The 19,863-nt window shown below is 37.0% G+C and overlaps 1 pseudogene; it reads right to left on the reverse strand.

Annotated features, from left to right (window-relative positions):
• The window catches only part of LOC127658347 (glutamate receptor ionotropic, kainate 5-like), an 87,209-nt pseudogene extending 78,551 nt beyond the window's left edge, over positions 1-8,658 (reverse strand).
• Positions 8,659-19,863: the final 11,205 nt, after the last annotated feature.

A 19,863-nucleotide genomic window follows, 5' to 3' on the forward strand; every position in this document is an offset into this window, starting at 1 on the left:
TAGTCAGGAATAACGAGAAAAATTGCTATTACAGTTTTAAAATAAAATGTTCTTATTAAACTACTTCAAAAAGTTCTCATCAAAAAATCCTCCACAAGCAGCAATGACAGCTTTGCAGATCCTTGACATTCTAGCTGTCAGTTTGTCCAGGTGACATTTCACCCCATCTGGCCTTCCACATCTCTTTCTGTCCTTGTTAGAGCCAGTTGTCCTTTGTCTTTGAAGACTGTAGTGTACACCTTTGTATGAAATCTTCTGTTTTTTGCCTTCAAAAAAATGATTGACTGACGAGTTTCTAAAGAAAGCTGTTTCTTTTTTGCTATTTTTTACCAAATATTGACCTTAAGACATGTCAGTCTATTACATACTGTTGTAACACAAAAACAAACACAAAGACAATGTTAAGATTTGTTTAACAAACTAAATAGCTTTCAACTGTGTTTGATGTAATGGCAAGTGATTTTCTAGTGCCAAATTAGCAATTTAGCATGATTAATCAAGGATAAGGTGTTGGAGTGTCTTAATTTTTGATTAAATCTAGACAGGCCCCATTTCCAGCAGCCATTGCTAAAATGGGGCCTGTCTAGATTTAATAAAAAATGACTTTTTTCAAATAGTGATGGAGCTGTTTTTACATCAGTAATGTCCTGACTATACTTTGTGATCAGTTGAAAGTCACTTTGGTGAATTAAAGTACCAATTTCCTTCCAAAACAGAAGAGCAAAATCTGTACCCTATTTTAAACTTTTTGTCACCAGTGTAAGTTCGCCCATGCTCTGTTCTCTTATGAAAGAGGGTTTCCATTGATCTTGCAGTGTGGAGGACTAATAAAGATGGATCTTTTTCAGAGCAGACTTGAAATGAGCCCACAGGTAAGATGCTCAGACGGAGACAGCCACTTGTCCTTAATGGAAGATTGATTTTAATTGTGGCTCCACCTGATTGGCCCAGTTCTAAACGAATGAACTCGAAAAAGCAGTGGAAATGAAGAGCAGAGGGTGACCAATGTATTTTCTCAAAAAGCAAAAGCACCTCAAAAGCATTACCGTGACTCACAAATGTCAACATTAGGTTTTTACTTGAGGGATATCATTACTGTCAAGAAGAAAGCTTAGAAATGGTTCGAAATAACATGCACAGTCATTTTCTTTTACATTTTCCTCCACAATGTTTTTCTGGGAAAGGTTGGGGTTGCAGTCCAATTATTGATCTCAATATTATTTAAAAGCAATTAATTATTATTAAATTTATTTTAATTCTCTTGAAGGCCATACGTGGTACTAAGAATGTTTATTTTTCACTTATATCAAGTTCACCCTTGACTTGACTGGCTGAGGCACACTCAGACTAAAATATTAGAGGTTAAATGATCCTGAGTGTTCAGGGAAATGGGTTGTAATGAAATCTTTCATGTAAATGGCTTAACAGAGCTTAAGTTTTTATTGACCTTTCTGAATCAGATCAAACTGCTGTCAGAAACTCAGATCACATGTTGTGCCCCTGACTCGGTAAGTATCTATCAATGCCTCAACAAGGCAAAGGAGCAGTGAAAAGTACTGTATGTTCCGTTATTCACACAAGCACACACAAATTCTTGTTAGAAAATTTCACTTATGAATCAGAGATCTACAATTTCCTGAGACAACCGAAAATGTCCTTTAAACTGTCCGATACATTACAATGGACATATTACAATAATAATGCAATGTTCTTGACATTGTGGTACTATTTTATGAATAACACTATAATGGAGTTATGTGGCTCAGACAATCCTTTTTAATTTTGAGATTATTGTTGGTTAATGTGATTTAAAGGCCTATACTCATATGCTTTTCTGCGTTTTATTATATGCATTATCTAACGGCATTTTTTGCTTCCACATTTATGGTATTCTCTTTAGTGAAACCATGAATTTATTTTGTGATTCACTCAGCAAAGAGTACAGCACAACAATGCACTAGATACTATTAAATATGCCATTGGCAAGCCACACCATTCATCACATTTTGGATACTCACAAGAAGCATACACTGGATTATCAACCCAGGAACATATTATAGGTAGGACATTAATATGCATTCCTCCCGTGTCCTCAAAAAATACTGAGCCAGTGTTTTTTTTTATCTCTTTCACGCAGACCAAAGATGCACAGTCTGGCGCGTGCGCGCACACACACACACACACATACACCTGACAATCTTTCATTTCAGATCAATACATTCGATCCTGCTGCCAGTGGACCTATGAACTGGAACTGATGTCATATTTGTGATGTTGGCTTTTTGGTGAGGTCATTTAAATTTTGCTATCCAGTGCACAATATTGTGCTCAGCCACGATTCTGTGATCTTGTGAATTGTGTGCAATTCTGCACAATGCACAACTCTGGACACATTATACACTGTACATACTGACAGCAACCAGAAGTCATTCATTTTGATAAAGATAATAAAGATTAATAAAGAGTTGGCAATTTCCAGAGAGATGCATGACAGTGACCTTTGGTGATGAAATGTGGGTGTGTCCAGCAACTCGACAATGTTGAAAAAAATTAACTTTTATATACAAATGAGCAGTGATGTGATGCGTAACTAATGATGGGAGTGAAGGCAGTGGAGACTGTATGATCAGATACTGTAGCCTTGTGAAGGCAAGAAGGTGACGTTCATGTTATTGAGAGTAATTTCACTGTTATGTATGATTTGTTTCTGCCCACATAAAGGGACATCATAAAAAATAAAGATGCATGGAAAACCTTTGTTACCATTTGGAGTGAGTTTGATTCATGTATTGATAATCAATCACCTTGTGATAAGATGTAGGGTAAGATGGGGTCATAAGCCCCCTTAAGAACAATGTTCAGAATGCATAAAATATATCTAATATCATTCTAAGTATTGTATTTTTGAAATTTAGATGAAAAAAATGTATGTACTTGTTTATTTTATTTCAATTTTATTGAGTAACTGAATAAATAAATAATGAGAGGCAAATCAAATATCAGAATCCCAGTCAAAGAGATTAATCTGAAAGGTGCATCTTACATCAAGGATCTAACTTTACCTTGTTACTTCAAAATAAAAACAATATTAACCTCAAAACTGTTCGGATGGAATAGATCTCACAAATGTTGACATTCAGAAGAGATTTCAAGATGAAAAGGAGCACAGGGGGTCAAAACATATTACCATATTATGCACTTTTGTTTTTTTAAATATGACATTATATTGAAGAGAAGAAACAGGACTCGAAGAATCACTCTTAGCTCAAAGAACAAACTACACTAAGCAGTGTACAGTGAAGATCCAGTGATCTTCTCTTTATTGCAGCCAACACCAGCTCTGCCAGGGATTTGTGTGACATTCCAATAAAGCTGTTTTTCATCCCGTTGTTGAACCCTACTTATATCCGTCTGTGCAACAATCACAGTTTTATTTCCTCAGATGGCCTTTTTCAATTTCAATGAATATGCTTTCATTTCAACTAGGTGGTTCTCCAAACATGCAGAAATAAATCAGGTTATTTCCTCACTTATGTAGAAGAATACTCTCACAGAATCTGTTATTTTCTCTTTTTCACATGTACATAGACATGTATCAGACATGGATTGTGAAATCCTAATAGCTTTGTTTTTTATTCCAAGTAGGTAACCAGAATCATTCCCATTCATCTTGTCTATCTGCACACAATCTGATGAGACCAGCATGATTTTCCCATAGTATTTTATGTCTTTACTACACCTGAGAAAAGTGCGAACGTGTGAGGTAATGTGACCTAACAAATAAAAATTGACAGTGCATTAAGAAGCTGCTTCCTATTCTTAACAAATCTGTGAAGGCTTATTGTTGAAAAGTCCAGCTTAAACTCTTGTAATGCTTTTGGACACCTGTGCCTCTCCCAATATTCACAGCCCAGACAGTAACAATAGTCCATTGCCATGGCAACAGTGGAGGCTGATGTCACAGAAGTGTGGAAATCCAGCAGCAGCTGCCTTGTATACTCTGGCCCCAAACAGGTGTCAATTAAGCATCACAAAATACAAAAAGCCAGAATGCCTGTGCATATGTGCAACTGACGGTGGAGATCAACATAAAAAAAAAATGAATGGCATTTTGCCAAAATACTAAACCTATGTGCGAATGTTTTTCTGCATAATTCATGATTCATCAATACGATTGCATGTAAATTTATTCTAAATCGCAGACTCCCTGTGGCCTTGGCAACATGAATATGTTGAGCCAAAATGTTTTTTCTATATTTTATTATTAGAAATTGATGCAACATTTTACAATAAGGTTGTATTAATTAAGTTGTATAAATTAGCATTAACCAAGATTAATTCATGTTATCCAACAGTTAGTTACGGTCCTTGAATCTGACTGGATGAGAAGCATTGCATGATTACTGATGTCGTAGAACATCAGCATTTGGTCGCTTCAATGTTTGTATCACTCTGCTTGTGTTTGTGGCGTTCAAAACTAAGACGAGCAGCTTGATTAGTGTCTTTTCATTTTTACCTGTGACATTAAAGATTTTAGCCAGCAGGTGTTATGTGTTATGAGCCAGTTAAGTTTGATGTTCGTTGAGTCAGCACACATCAGTCAGCTTAGCATACAGAAATATAGGGATGTTTGTATGTGCCCAACCTGTGAATTCCTTGGGATATCTCTTTAAGTTAATGATTATCACTTACTTTGTATATCTTCCTGAGTACCGACATGTTTGTGTGACATCACGCACCTGCATCTCAGCGAAATCGGTGTTTAAAATTTCCGCACAAGTATCCCTGTCGGAATTCCAACTTCAAGTGGCGTTCCATTGCACTTTTCGCTGTAGGAAGTTGAGTTGAATGGAACGCAGGATTAGTCATATCACAGCAGAGAGACAAAACTGACTCACACACAGGGTTGGGAAATAATGGAATACATGTAACAGGATTACATATTTAAAATATAAAATATAAGTAACTGTGTTTCACTACAGTTACAATTTAAATAATTGGTATTTAGAATACAGTTACATTCAAAAAGTATTTTGATTACTGAAGAGATTACTTTGCATTTTAGTGTCATTTGTTTCATTTAATATTTAGTCCTTTCAGATGAAAACATTTATACATATAAATGATTTGATCCAAAGTGCATTTGAACAGAGGAGAAACACTTTCTTATGATGTGTTACATTCATACGAGCAGACAGAGAAGTTTGAAGTAAGTTTGGAGCAAAAGATATACAAATAAACCTTGAGTAAATTGTCATCTTTTCGCTAAGCTAAAATACTATTTCTAGCCATTTTATATGCATGTTACCAGACACGATCATATTTTTTATAAAGAAAATTCATCATAATTAATTTTTTTCTCATACAACCTTTGATGTTAGGGCAAAAATCATATACTTGATAATCATTTTTGTATTGTTTTCCTGTAAAAATATCTAAAAAAATCTGTAAAACAATATCAATTTGATTTATTTTGTTTTAGAAGAGAATGTATTTTTAACATGTGTATTTTGTCTTACTGTACTTGCAGAGCTTTTATAGTCAAAACAAGTGAAAGAATCAAACATTCAACATGGTTTTGGAGAGTATGCACCGCTACCACAAAATACTCAGGGGGCCCACTGCTTGGATGGCTATTTTTACACAGAGAAAATAGGATGTATTTGACCAAAATTTTATTATCTTTAGCAAACTAAAACTGCTGTGGAATAAAGGTAAAATGCTACTGCTTTACTGTTCATCGCTGCTTGGGAGTCACAACAGACGAAGGTAATCTCCCTCTCTCTCCCTCTCTCTCTCACTCTCTAAATACTGTGTACAAAGATACTGTACCTTTGTGTGGACATTTCTGCTAAAGGCACACACAATACATCAGAGAGGATTTGCTAAACCTGTAGAGTGTGGTCACACACAGAGGGGATTACACAATGTCTTCTGTTTTTTAGTTTCAAATAATGCAGATTTTGCTTCACTTCTGGTCATTTCTCACAATTCTCACATTACATGCCTGCCTACAGAAACACATAAATGCACTCCATATACTCAGAAGAAGATTTTCAGACCCGCAGAGCTCTGTGGGAAGTGTGTAAGGTAGGAGTGTGTGGTGATGTTATTCATAGTTCACTGGGCTATATAAGGGCACATCCCTATTCGGTTTCCTGTGATGGAGGGAGTTGGATTGTCCCAATCCTCAGACTGAATGTTGCACAAGAGAATGAAAACAAAACATGGAGAACTTTATCTAATGGCCAGTGACAGAATAAGGTGGGCTTTGCAAGCAGAGATCACAAAAAGCATCCCAGTTTGCATGACCATAGCTCAACAGATGGGATTTTTTGGCCCTACCAATATTTTTACTGGCCCCATCACAAAAAAATGTTTTTTTTTTGTTGTTGTTTTTTTGCAGTGTCAGATATATATATTTATGGAAAATTGTCATAAAATACTTTTAGAAAGTTTGCATGCCCTGCTATTTGATAAAAACTATATTAAACAGCATTTTTCCAATTCCTTTATAAATATTACTCATGCAGCTTTTATGACCTGCATATTACTTAAGAGAATACATTATATTTTTGTAGTTTTAGAAATAAATTTGTCACGCCACAGGATAATTTAAAATGAAATATTAAAGAAACAAAGAAAATAAAAAATGAGGAAAAAACATGAAAGAAAGGGTGCCCAGGACCTAAGACATACACTTTTCCTTATACATTACAACCTTAAATCTGATTTGTTTATAATTTTCAACTCAACTATCACGAGTCATGAAAAAACCTCAGCAGCTACCTAGATAACTTTAACTTGGCACATGGATGTGACTTTACAAAATGGCAAAGCTTATGAATATTAATTAGGTTATACACTGATGATTTCAAATAATCTTTTATTGATTTAATTTATAGTAATTCTTGATGACTAATTCAGGCACTCAAATAAATATTTCACAATAATTGAATAACTTCATCCCCCACATCTACCACTGTTAGTCCTGGGATCTCATTGGTCAGAGAACCAATACATGGTTCAACAAGTCATTTCAATGCATGACTGGATGATCTTGTAGTAGAATTATTACTTTTTTTTTAATAAACTAAGATTGCAGCTGTACGTCATTGGATGCATATCACAAGCAAGGACACAATTGTTTGCATTTTGCTTTGTGATTTCACTGGAAAGGTGAACGAACCGCGGAAAAGCAGGTCTGTGTTCACGAGAGAACATTGCAGCTGTCACTCACTCATAACTGCTGTCACAAGCACTCGTCAAATTTCAGCACTGGATCGCCACTCATTATAACATAAACAAACAAAATGGAAACTCCTGATCAAGCACTGGAGATGTCTCCTCTGATTCAGACTTGTGACAAAAGCTATTTCAAAAATTGGTGGGGACAAAATTGACCAAGGCAAAAACATGTCAGGGACATGCCCCACCCATCCCAGCCATCAATGACACCTATGCCTTAGCAACATATTAAAATCAGCAGAATTCAAAACAACAATATTCAATACATCACATAAAACCACATATTTGAACTTGCAAGGCATGATAACAGATGTGCATAATCAATGCATGTAAGATGTTGGAACGTAATGAACATATGTTCTGTTAACTGGCCCAAACTCTCTCACACTAGCCCTGGGCCATCGGGTCATCCTTATTGTTGAGCCCCGTACAATCAACCATACAAACAACAAGCTGTAAGCCTTTTAAGCCTAAACAACTGTTACGGGCTCATTCCAAATGCTCACTCATGCACACACACACACAAACAGAAAACAAAATCACACTAATACAGAGTAGAATATTAATACTCACAGAATGAAGCAGACCTTGTCAGGAAGAGGGTGCCATGGATTGTCGTGGTAACAAGTGAATGCAGTCCTACAGGGAATTGCAGACGTCTTCCGGAATGACAAGTTGAAAGTCACAGAAATGGAGTTGTGTATAGTGTATCAGAGGAGAAGGTATTCCAGATAGAATTGGTCCATCTGAGGGCACTTTACAAGCTGTGATTCTTATGATAATCCATTTAGATGGGAAAAAGTAGTTTTTATATAAGCTGAAAAACACCACCAATGACCACCAAACCCAAAACTATCACCAAAGCCAAGTGTCACTTCTTTTTTTGTGGTAATGTTGACCCTGGTGGCTCCGTAAACAAAAATCGGAGGGAACAGCAATAATGGCCAATTCTCAGAATTCTGCTCACCAAGAGACAATCACACATAAACACACTCTCTCACACACATTCACACACAAACACACTCCCCCGCACACACATTTCAGCCTCAGTTGTCCACTAATGTCTAGCTGTCTCTTCTTCTCAGCCCTCGGCACACACTCTCACCCATTGCTGCACAGGCCTTCTCTGCCTCTCATGCACACACATGAACACTCCAACTCAGTACTTTCTTTCTGCTTTCCTTTGCCACCTCACTCTTTCTTAAGTGTTATCGCTCTTGGATTCCTCAATAAATCCTTCCTCAGGCCCAAAGCACCTGTCACATTTGATCCAGGGAGCTTTGGTTTGAACAAGAAATAGATGAAAAATAAATTGTGAAATATTTTAAATTCTTTTAACAGAATTCCCAAAATATTCCTCTAGAATAGGATGAGTTCAAGAGTCTGAGAGAACAAACTAATTAAGGAGCACAGTTTCTAGGTGGAGATGAGGAGAGTAGCTCACACTTCATTCTCCAGCACCCTCATTAATCCAGTCTTCCCTCCAATTCCCACTGTTCCCCCTTTCAGGAGCTCAGAAATGGGCTTCGGCACAGCCGGCACCTCCCTCTCTCCTCTGACTGGCAGCTCTAGGACGGAGGCGTAACAAGTTATGGCTGCTCTGAAGTCCGTGGATGCAAGCAGAGCTGCAGCTGACACCAAAGAGAGGAGGAGCTACACATCTGTCACTGCATAGAGAATTTCCTCATCAGCTGAGCATCATGTCCTTGTGTTGCTTAAGACCTACGACAAAAACACAGAGACTGAGCTAGAGAGATGTGAATTATTGATGACATTAAAGGGATAGTTAATTCAAAAATGAAAATTCTTTAGTCATTTACTCACCCTCATGCCATCCCTGATGTGTTTGATTTTTTTATTTTGCAGAACAAAAAAGAAGATTTTAAGAAGAATGTTTCAGATTTTTTGGTCCTTACAATGTAAGTGTATGGTGGTCAGAAATCTGAATGGCCAAATATCACTTAAAGGCATCATAAAAGTAAGCCATAAGACTCCAGTTGTTTAATCAATGTCTTCTGAAGCGATCCAATTGGTTTGGGTGAGAACAGACCAAAATATGACTCCTTTTTCACTGTACATCTTGCCATTGCAGTCTCTAGGCATGATCATGATTTCAAGCTTGATTACACTTCCTACTTGTGCTTGACACATGCGCAGAGTGCTAGATGGCGCTATAGGAAGTGTAATCGAAACCTTCAAAAGACATGGATTAAACCACTTGAGTCTGATGGATTACTTTTATGCTGCCTTGGACCTTCAGAACTCTGGACACCATTCACTTGCCTTGTTTGGACCTACAGAGCTGATATATTCTTCTAAAAATCTTTATTTGTGTTCTGCAGAAGAAAGATGTATAATGCACATCTGGGATGGTGAGGGTGAGGGTGATTAAATGATAAGAGAATTTTCATTTTTGGGTGAACAGTCACTTTAAAATCTTTTCAATAGTATGAGGACACCCAAACACCACGTGTACTTGTTGAACATTTCAATCAAAAATTGTGCATTAATCCATCACTTTGCTACTATAACAGCTTCAAGTATTCAGGGAAGGCTTTTGATTAGATGTTGGAATGGTGCTGTGGGGATTTCTTTTCATTCAAACACACAACTTTCGTTCCATTTCATCCAAAAGGAACTAACAGGGTTCAGGTCATGTCATGCTGGAGGAGAAAAAGGTCCTGCCCAAATTGTTGTCACAAATTTGGAAGCAATAATTTTTCTAGAATGTCATTGTATGCCTTAACATTCAAGATTTGTCTTCACTGGAACAGCCGAAACCCTTAAATAGAATGGGGTGTCCACATACTTTAAGGATAAAAATGCAATTTCATCCTAATACATCCCCTTTGATTTTAATGTTATCATGAGGCTCTTGTAATCACATTATAGTAAAAAAAAATAATCCATTTACACCATGCATTTATTTTACAATCATGTCACCATCACATCTAACAATGCAATAAATGCAATGCTATTAAATGAATGTCCTCAAATGTGCTCCATGACAAGGCTATTACATCACAATCAATATCCAATCAAAACTCAGCCTTATTCTCATGAATTAAAAGCAGCACTTTATCATAACTATGTATTGGCATTTAAATTAGTACCAAAATAGCTTTACTATTGGATTACTATTGCAACAGCCCACAAATACATACACTGACTAATTGTAGGTGGTCACGTCACAAATGAACCTCATCAGGCTGCAAGTTCTCTGGAGAGACAGACTGTAATATAAATATGGAAAATAAATATTAAAAGGTGGATCTCAGAGGTGGAGCGGTTCTATCAAGATTCTTATTTCAATACAATTCTCTGTGTCATGCTTAAATTATGCGGGTGCCTGTCTCATCAGCTGGACTGAGATAAAGAGGAGGGAGAGGGGTTAGGGGAGGAAAAAAAGAGTGTTAAGACATGGGAGGGGAAGCGACATGGACTGGGGCAGAGTGAGAATGAAACATTCAAAAAGGACTGTATTAAAAAGAGACGCCCAGTTTGACCAAAAAATGGGACAGGAGAGGTTGGAGAGAGGTGTAGAGACTGAGGAAGAGAGAGAGATAGAAAAGGGGGTACTAGAGAAAGAAGGACTACTGGGGGAGGACAGTTATGCACACACCCAGAGACCAATTACTGCTTTGTACTGTGCAATAGAGTATTCTTAATATTCATTAATATCTTGTTGAACATTTGTGTAATATTATTTGAATGCCTAATTATAATCCATTTTAGATTATTTTATTGTATTGTATATTGTAAATTGTTTATATTAATAGAGGTGCTTGCTAAGACAAGCTTTTGCTCATACTTAGTTCCACACCCCAACCCTAAATATTATAATTTCGTGCATACATTATCCCACACCATTTGTGCTACAGACATGAATAATACCTTAAATTGTGCAGCTTGATGAAGAGAGGTCTGCTGGTTACTTTTTTTAAGGGATAAAACTAAAAGATTTTAACCTGGAGGAATCTATGCTACTAGAACATCAAGCGGCAATTTTTAACAGGACAGTGATGGTTTTTAGTAGCATTTCAACTTGAGCATAGTTTGGTATGTTATAATTACAAACTGCTCCCTGCACAGATTTTTCAGCACTAATTGTACTCAGGACAGAGAACCTTTCTGTTAGAATGTCTGTAGTGACATCGTGACTCACGATTGGTCAATTGCTTAGTCAGTCCATTCTAATACTGATTTTGCAGCACCGAAGTGGAAAAATATGCCCTAACCGTGTCAACAAGACCAGATCTGTATGGAAAGGCATGGTGCCGTAACGAGAACAATTCAGCCTGATGGTGGAAAAGAGGCTATAGAGACTTGGGGGCTGCTTTGGCTTGGGCAATTTATTATAGCAAAAAAGCATAACATGATACACTTGCAAAGAGACCAGAGGCAGCTCTTTCTGAATGGATGTTAATGGAGGAGATTCTTCAGTAAGCTAAATAATCTGCTTTTGTGAAGGAAAGCATTAACTCTTACTTAAGGAATTGACCCCTGTCTGCTAATCTTCAACATGTACACAAAATAATCCTTTTAGAGTGAACTACAGTATATGTGGAGTTCACTAAAATAAAACTGCTGTTTTATAAGAGAAGTCAATTTTGCAACAGGTAGGTTTCATTTTAAAGTCTTTACCCACTCATTTGTATAGTATACTGGTATAATCGGTGATATACTGTCGAAACACTCTGAAAGCAGTTTATTGACATCAGGGCAAATTATATGATTAGCTAAGAAGACTCACATGATCCAAGTTGACCACTATGCTCTTTCCAATGGTAGAGTGGCAGAGGTTGTTATTTTTTCACATATTGAAGAATCTGTGCTTGGTCCAGTAATCAACCACCTAGAAACCACCCGGAACACCCTAGCAACCTCTTAGTGATGCCCTAGCATACATTCAAAACATTTTATTGACCATATAGCAACACCCTGACAACCATCTGGTAAAAAACATTGGATTGTTGCATTGACCCCTCATATTTCCTTTATAATATATCATAAACCAATTCATATTCTGATAACTGCCATCTTATATGTCTGTCAAGGTGTTCTGTTTTTGTTATTTTCATCGATGGTTTGGAAATTTTGTGTATACAACAATCATGCCATTTAAGCACTTTTAAATTGAACATTGATATGAAAAAACATATAGGGGCAGAGAGAGATTAAGGGGAAGAGATAGGGGAAGATACAAGTCTGACATTGGCATCACTCTTGGTTATGACATATGTCACTCTAAAGACCGACTTACTCAACTCTGCCTCTTATCTACTGCATTTCCATTTCCTCTTTCATTCCTCTGACCAGCCATCCCCTCATGCTGCCTGCTCTCTCTCCTCCACCAAACCAGACCGGCCATTCTTCATACTCACACAAACAAACATACACACACAGGGCAAAAGACTCACTGACTCACAAACCATGAAAACATTAATAAGGGCAGAAGAGGTGTATCACAGGAGAAAATGGACACTAAAATATGGCCTAAACTATGGCCTAAACTTTGACCTTTCTAAGCTCTCTAAAACACATCTGATCAATACAGAATCATCCACACACACACACACATAATCCCATGGGAGCATTTAGCAAACTGTCACTTATGTGAGAGTGAGCAGGTGAGATCTGGTGTGAGACTGAGAGTGTGTGTATGACTCAGGTGGAAAGACAGTGAGACAACAGGGTAGAAATCTGTATCAATGTAATGTGAGAAATTCACATCTGAGGCACCAGAGCTGCCATGTTCTCTTCACACACACACACACACACACACACACACACACACACACACACACACACACACACACACACACACATACACACACACACACACACACACACACACACACACACAATGATTTTTATACTGTACAAACTATCCCTAACCCTACTCCTAAACCTAACCCTCACAAAAAACATTCAGCATTTTTTAATTTTCAATAATACATTGTTTAGTATGTTTTTTACGCTATTTGAATTATGGGGACATTAGAAATGTCTTCATAAACCACATTTATAGCATAATACTTTAGTAATTATCAGTTTGTAACCTAACATTTTTTTCTCGTGATCCACCCAAACCCGCACACACACACACACACACACACACACACACTCTGTTGTGTTAACAGTGAGCAACAGTTTCCACCACACATATATGAGTGGTGGTGACGTAGTGGGCTAAAGCACATAACTGGTAATCAGAAGGTTGCAGGTTCGATTCCCACAGCCACCACCATTGTGTCCTTGAGCAAGGCACTTAACTCCAGGTTGCTCCGGGGGGGATTGTCCCTGTAATAAATGCACTGTAAGTCGCTTTGGATAAAAGCGTCTGCCAAATGCATAAATGCATAAACGAAAAATTAGAATATCATGCAAAAGTTCATTAATTTCAGTAATTCAACTTAAAAGATGAAACTAATATGTTATATAGACTCATTACAAGCAAAGTAAGATATTTCAAGCCTTTATTTGATATAATTTTTATGATTATGGCTTACAGCTTATGAAAACCCCAAATTCAGAATCTCAGAAAATTAGAATATTACATGAAATCAATAAAAAAAAAGGATTTTAAATACAGAAATGTCGGCCCTCTGAAAAGTATAATCATGCATATGTACTCAGTACTTGGTTTGGGCCCCTTTTGCATTAATTACTGCCTCAATGCGGCGTGGCATGGACGCTATCAGCCTGTGGCACTGCTGAGGTGTTATGGAAGACCAAGATGCTTCAATAGCGGCCTTCAACTCTTCTGCATTGTTTGGTCTCATGTCTCTCATCTTTCTCTTAGCAATGCCCCATAGATTCTCTATGGGGTTCAGGTCAGGCGAGTTTGCTGGCAAATCAAGCACAGTAATACCATGGTCATTGAACCAGGTTTTGGTACTTTTGGCAGTGTGGGCAGGTGCCAAGTCCTGCTGGAAAATGAAGTCAGCATCTCCATAAAGCTTGTCTGCTGAAGGAAGCATGAAGTGCTCTAAAATGTCCCGGTAGACGGCTGCGTTGACTCTGGACTTAATAAAGCACAGTGGACCAACACCAGCCAATGACATGGCTCCCCAAATCAACACAGACTGTGGAAACTTCACACTGGACTTCAAGCATCTTGGATTGTGTGCCTCTCCATTCTTCCTCCAGACTCTGGGACCTTGGTTTCCAAATGAGATGCAAAATTTGCTCTCATCAGAAAAGAGGACTTTGGACCACTGAGCAACAGACCAGTTCTTTTTTTCTTTAGCCCAGGTAAGATGCTTCTGACGTTGTTTGTTGTTCAGGAGCGGCTTGACAAGAGGAATACGACATTTGAAGCCTCAGTCCACTCCTTGTGAAGCTCCCCACACATTTGAATGGCCTTTTCCTGACAATCCTCTCCAGGCTACGGTCATCCCTGCTGCTTGTGCACCTTTTTCTTCCACACTTTTCCCTTCCACTTAACTTTCTATTAATGTGCTTTGATACAGCACTTTGAGAACATCCAACTTCTTTTGCAATTACCTTTTGAGGCTTTCCCTCCTTGTGGAGGGTGTCAATGATGGTTTTCTGCACAACTGTCAGGTCAGCAGTCTTCCCCATGATTGTGAATTCAACTGAACAAGACTGAGAGACCATTTAAAGGCTCAGGAACCCTTTGCAGGTGTTTAGCTGATTAGAGTGTGACACTTTGAGCCTACAATACTGAACCTTTTCACAATATTCTAATTTTCAAAATTATATCAAATAAAGGCTTGAAATATCTTACTTTGCTTGTAATGAGTCTATATAATATATTAGTTTCACCTTTTAAGTTGAATTACTGAAATTAATGAACTTTTGCACGATATTCTAATTTTTCGAGTTTCACCTGTATTCATGTGTTTTGTTGTCAGACAGAATAGGAAATATGGAGGAAACCAGGTTTATTCTTGCACTAGGGAATTCTTATTTTGACACCGTTATACATGTTGGTCAGCTTTTTGATGATAATGTAATTTTGGTCAAATACATGCTATCTTCTCTGTGTATGTACAATATGCAACATATGATTACTGATATACATAAATGTATATAACTGAAAAGACACATGAAAACAAGGTAGCTGCATTTACAAACTTGAATCAAACATATACACAATCAGCCACAACATTAAAACCACCTGCCTAATATCATGTAGGCCCCCCATCGTGCTGCCAAACAGCTCTGACCCAGCAAAGCATGGACTCCACGAGACCTCTAAAGTTGTCCTGTGGTATCTGGCACCAATACATTAGCAGCAGATCCTTTAAGTACTGTAAGATGTGAGGTGGGGCCTCCATGGATCAGACTGAGTCTGTAAACAATCGAGTCCGAGTTGAGTCCGAGTCCAAAAGGGGTTGAGTCGGACTCAAGACAGAGTCCATAACAGGCCGAGTCCGAGTCAAATCAAGTCCAAGTCTGAATGAATCTGTTCATGAATCTGAATTTAAATTGTAACCATAAACTCAAAATCAATATTTTGAGCTTATTTTAAACTTCACAAGTAAGAAAAACAGTTTGTCAATATGAATGCAACAAAAACACCTCTTTATTATTATTCTGCTGAACAAACTTCAAAGTTGTTTTAGAATTAAATATACTTTAGGTGTATGAAGACAAAACTGTCCGCCAACACGATTCTTATTGCGTTCTGTTGACATTTCAATTAATATGTTGCTTTTTCCCCTCCCCATTAAAGAAAGTGAAAGCTGCATTAGTCATTACAACCAGGGTTATTATGTTTTGAATTTTTATTTAGTTTTTTTCTACTTTTCTAATTTGTCAATTCAATTTAATTTAGTTTTATTTAAAATGATCCCTATCTAAAGAAATAATAGACTATACTGAGATTTCTATCTGCCAACTGATTTGAGAAAATACAGTACATATACAAATGAGTCAGCACAGTAGTAATTAGCACTCACTGAGAAGTAATGTCTCACGATTTGACTATAAATGCTACATCCAAAAGACCACTTATAATAGTGGGGCCATGTCGTCACAGACATGATTTTCTTTGTGGGAAACTGCACAATGCAGGGCAGTGCTGCTCGTGTACCTAAATCCCTGATGTGTCTGTGTGCGTGTCGCAGCTGCTGCTGCAGAAGATAAAAAAATTATAACTGTCATTTGCTTGAGCGGCAGCCGTGTTGGTCTACAATCAGTCTGAAATCTTTAAATACCAACCACAGAAAATTTCACTGAGCTCTTCTTTAACTGCAAAAACATGGAGAATAATAATTTTGAGTCATAAATTTAACAGAATTGTCCTTCAAAAATGTCAGCGATGTAGGCTAACAAAAGACATGCATGTTACCTGGTGGTTTACAATAAAAATCAAATCAAATCAAAATGTTAAATAAAAAACATCATAACCAACTAAATAAATTAATTTTAATGAAATAATAAACAAAATATTTCACTGCCCAAAATATCCTAATATTTTATTGTGCATGGTTGAATGTTGTATTATTAATACTATTTTTATGTATTTTTATTTCAGCATGCTGTTTTTAGTCAACTGTTAGAGACATGATGTGGGTGATTTGATTCAATTAAGTTTTTTTAACCATGATGAAACCGCAATGAGAGCACAGTATTGGCTGCACAAACGCCATTATATACAGATATAAACAGATATTGTGTGATCTGCCTTGTTTAGTTTCTATTACATTGGATACATACCAATCTTTATGTTTTCGTCATGCCAGCCACCTCGGTAGTCGATGTTATACAGTAGTCTCTGTAGTAACATTGAAGCGTATTGGTTGGCTGATGTGTGCCTGTGCACGTGCATATGTGTGTGCGTGTGTTTGCTTAAACAGTGAAACAACTCTGGCTTCATCTATGACTTCAGGGGCTAATACAGCTGCATGCAGACAGAGATGTGTTCATTAATTTCTGTTTTGTTATTTTTATTTTATTTTTTTTCATTGCATCACAAATGTCATGGACTCGGCTGGACTTGGGAAAAAAAAGTCCCAAAGAGTCCCAAAGACTCAAGTTCGGGTCAAGTCTGAGTAAAAATGCATTGAGTACCCCAACTCTACTGTCATGTTCCTCAAACCATTCCTAAACAATTTTTGCAGTGTGACATGGCGCATTATCCTAAGTAACATCCACATGAATGCCAGGACCCAAGTTTTCCCAGCAGAACATTGCCAAGAGCATCACACTGCCTCTGCCAGCCTGCCTTCTTCCCATTGTGCATCCTGCTGCCATCTCTTCCCCAGGTAAATGATGCAAACGCACTTGATCTAAAAGATGATGTGATTCATCAGACCGGGCCACCTTTTTCCATTGCTCCATGGTCCAGTTCTGATGCTCACGTGCCCATTGTACGTATTTTCTGCATAGGACAGTGGTCAGCATGGACACTCTGACTGGTCTCCGGCTACACAACCCCATACGCAGCAAGCTGCGATGCTTTGTGTGTTCTGATACCTATCTATCATGGCCAGCATTACGTTTTTCAGCAATTTGTTCTATAGTAGCTCTTCTGTGGGATCGGACCAGATGGGCTAGCCTTCACTCCCCATGTGCATCAATGATCCTTGGGCGCCCATGACCCTGTCGTCAGTTCGCGTCCTGGTTTGTCCTTCCTTGGACCAGTTTGATAGGTACTACCAAAGAACAACATCTCGGATGTTGATGCTCAATAGTTCGGTTCACTTATAATCTGCATTTAGAACGGCACTGGAGGTGCATTTTAGCAGAATCTGAATAAGAAGCAAATTAAACAACTGTGAACTTGCCTACAAACAGATACATACAGGACGTCCTGGAGAGTATAGAATGTCAAAATAAAAGCGTGAGGGTTTAAAAAGTGCACGACTTAAATATATTACTGTTATATATCACATTAAAAGTGAATAATATTAATATTAATAACAATTTATTATAATTATTATTGTCATAATTAGCATTTGTTTACAATTTATAACAATATTTATGTTGAATGGGTTCCAAAAAACTGTGTGAATGAAAAGTGTCATACAACTAAATTTAACAAAAAAAGAGATCTGAATCCTTTAAGGTCCAGATGCAAGTTGAAGCATATTTGAAAAAGTAAAAGAAATAAAAAGGCAAAAAGAAAACACTGGTTTATTTTCTACTGAAGACTGGAATTACTGTTAATTTTGCTGCTACATTGTCCAGTATACTAGTTAACAATAAAGTGTTTCTTAATAAGCTATACATTTACATTTAAATAATATGTAGTTAAAGGTTTGTGTTTCTTGACATATTAAAGAGTACTCCCAATTAATTCCACACAATAATGTACAGATATTCTGAACTGATTATGCCAAAAAAAACAACACTAGTATCGGCTTGGGATCGGTATCGGCCGATACTGAGATTTCCGATATCAGAATCGGATCGGAAGAGAAAAAGTGGAATCGGTGCATCCCTGCTAACCACTGCATACTGGGAACACTCCACAAGACCTCCCATTTTGCTCTGACCCAGTCATCTAGCCATCACAATTTGGCCCTTGTTCCTGCTTCCAACACATGAAATTCAAGAACTGATTGTTCACTTGCTGCCTAATATATCCCGTCCCTTGACAGATGCCACTGTAACAAGATAATAAATGTTATTCACTCCACCTGTCAGTGGTTTTAATGTTGTGGCTGATCTGTGTATATCGCTTCAGAAACCATTCTCTCATCCATCATGTTGAAAGTTTACCTCTCCTCCAAACTCAGAAACTTGGGTATCAGAATGATCCCAGCCGTAATTCCGATTTAGGAACAATAAAAAAGATTTACACATTTAAATTTTATAAAACATTTTCATCAGATTTAATTGAGTACTCTTTAACCAAAAAAAATTTATTCTTAAAATGTTGTTAAAGTTTATACAAATCAATTTTAAGTAAATTTGTTATGAATTAAAAATCTTAAAAATAGGATAAAATATTTTTTGGGTGAAACACATATTTAAAATGTTTCCAAAAGCATGTAAACACAGCATAAGTCTAACACTCACACAATAATTTTTGCAAGAGACAGACTGATTAACAGTTTTAGCAATATTTTAAACAAAATGTACACTTTTCTATTTAATAAGTTATCGGTTCTTTAATATCTGGTATAACGATAAATGATAAAGATCTCATATATTGGAAGTGTAAATCTTTAGATTTCAAAACATATTACATTTTAATTAATTAAGTAAAGAGCCTTGGAGAAGTGTATATTATCAATACAAATATTGCAAATACATTTTTTGTTGACCATAAGCAATATTAGTTTTGTAAGACAGGCAGTTTACCATCAGATGTTATTGACAAATGAGTTACTTATTATTGTCTAAAAACAGAAATTAATTGATTAAAAAAACTGTCCTGCGAATCAGTTATTTAAACAAAAATAACCAGAATCGGAAATAAAATATAAAAATCAATATCGGTCAATTTCTTCATTTCGCATATTTACATTTTGATTAGGAAAGTATTTAGGATGTTTATTGAGACATTTTCCTCAAATGGACCATTGGCTGATCCCTGCAATAAATATGTTTTAAGGATTTACTATCCTTATGTTGGTCAAAACTGACCCACACAAATACAAACAGCACCACTGCCAACATCTGTGCAACAGGAAA

Source organism: Xyrauchen texanus, chromosome 17 (assembly GCF_025860055.1).
Source record: "Xyrauchen texanus isolate HMW12.3.18 chromosome 17, RBS_HiC_50CHRs, whole genome shotgun sequence".
Classification (NCBI taxonomy): domain Eukaryota; kingdom Metazoa; phylum Chordata; class Actinopteri; order Cypriniformes; family Catostomidae; genus Xyrauchen; species Xyrauchen texanus.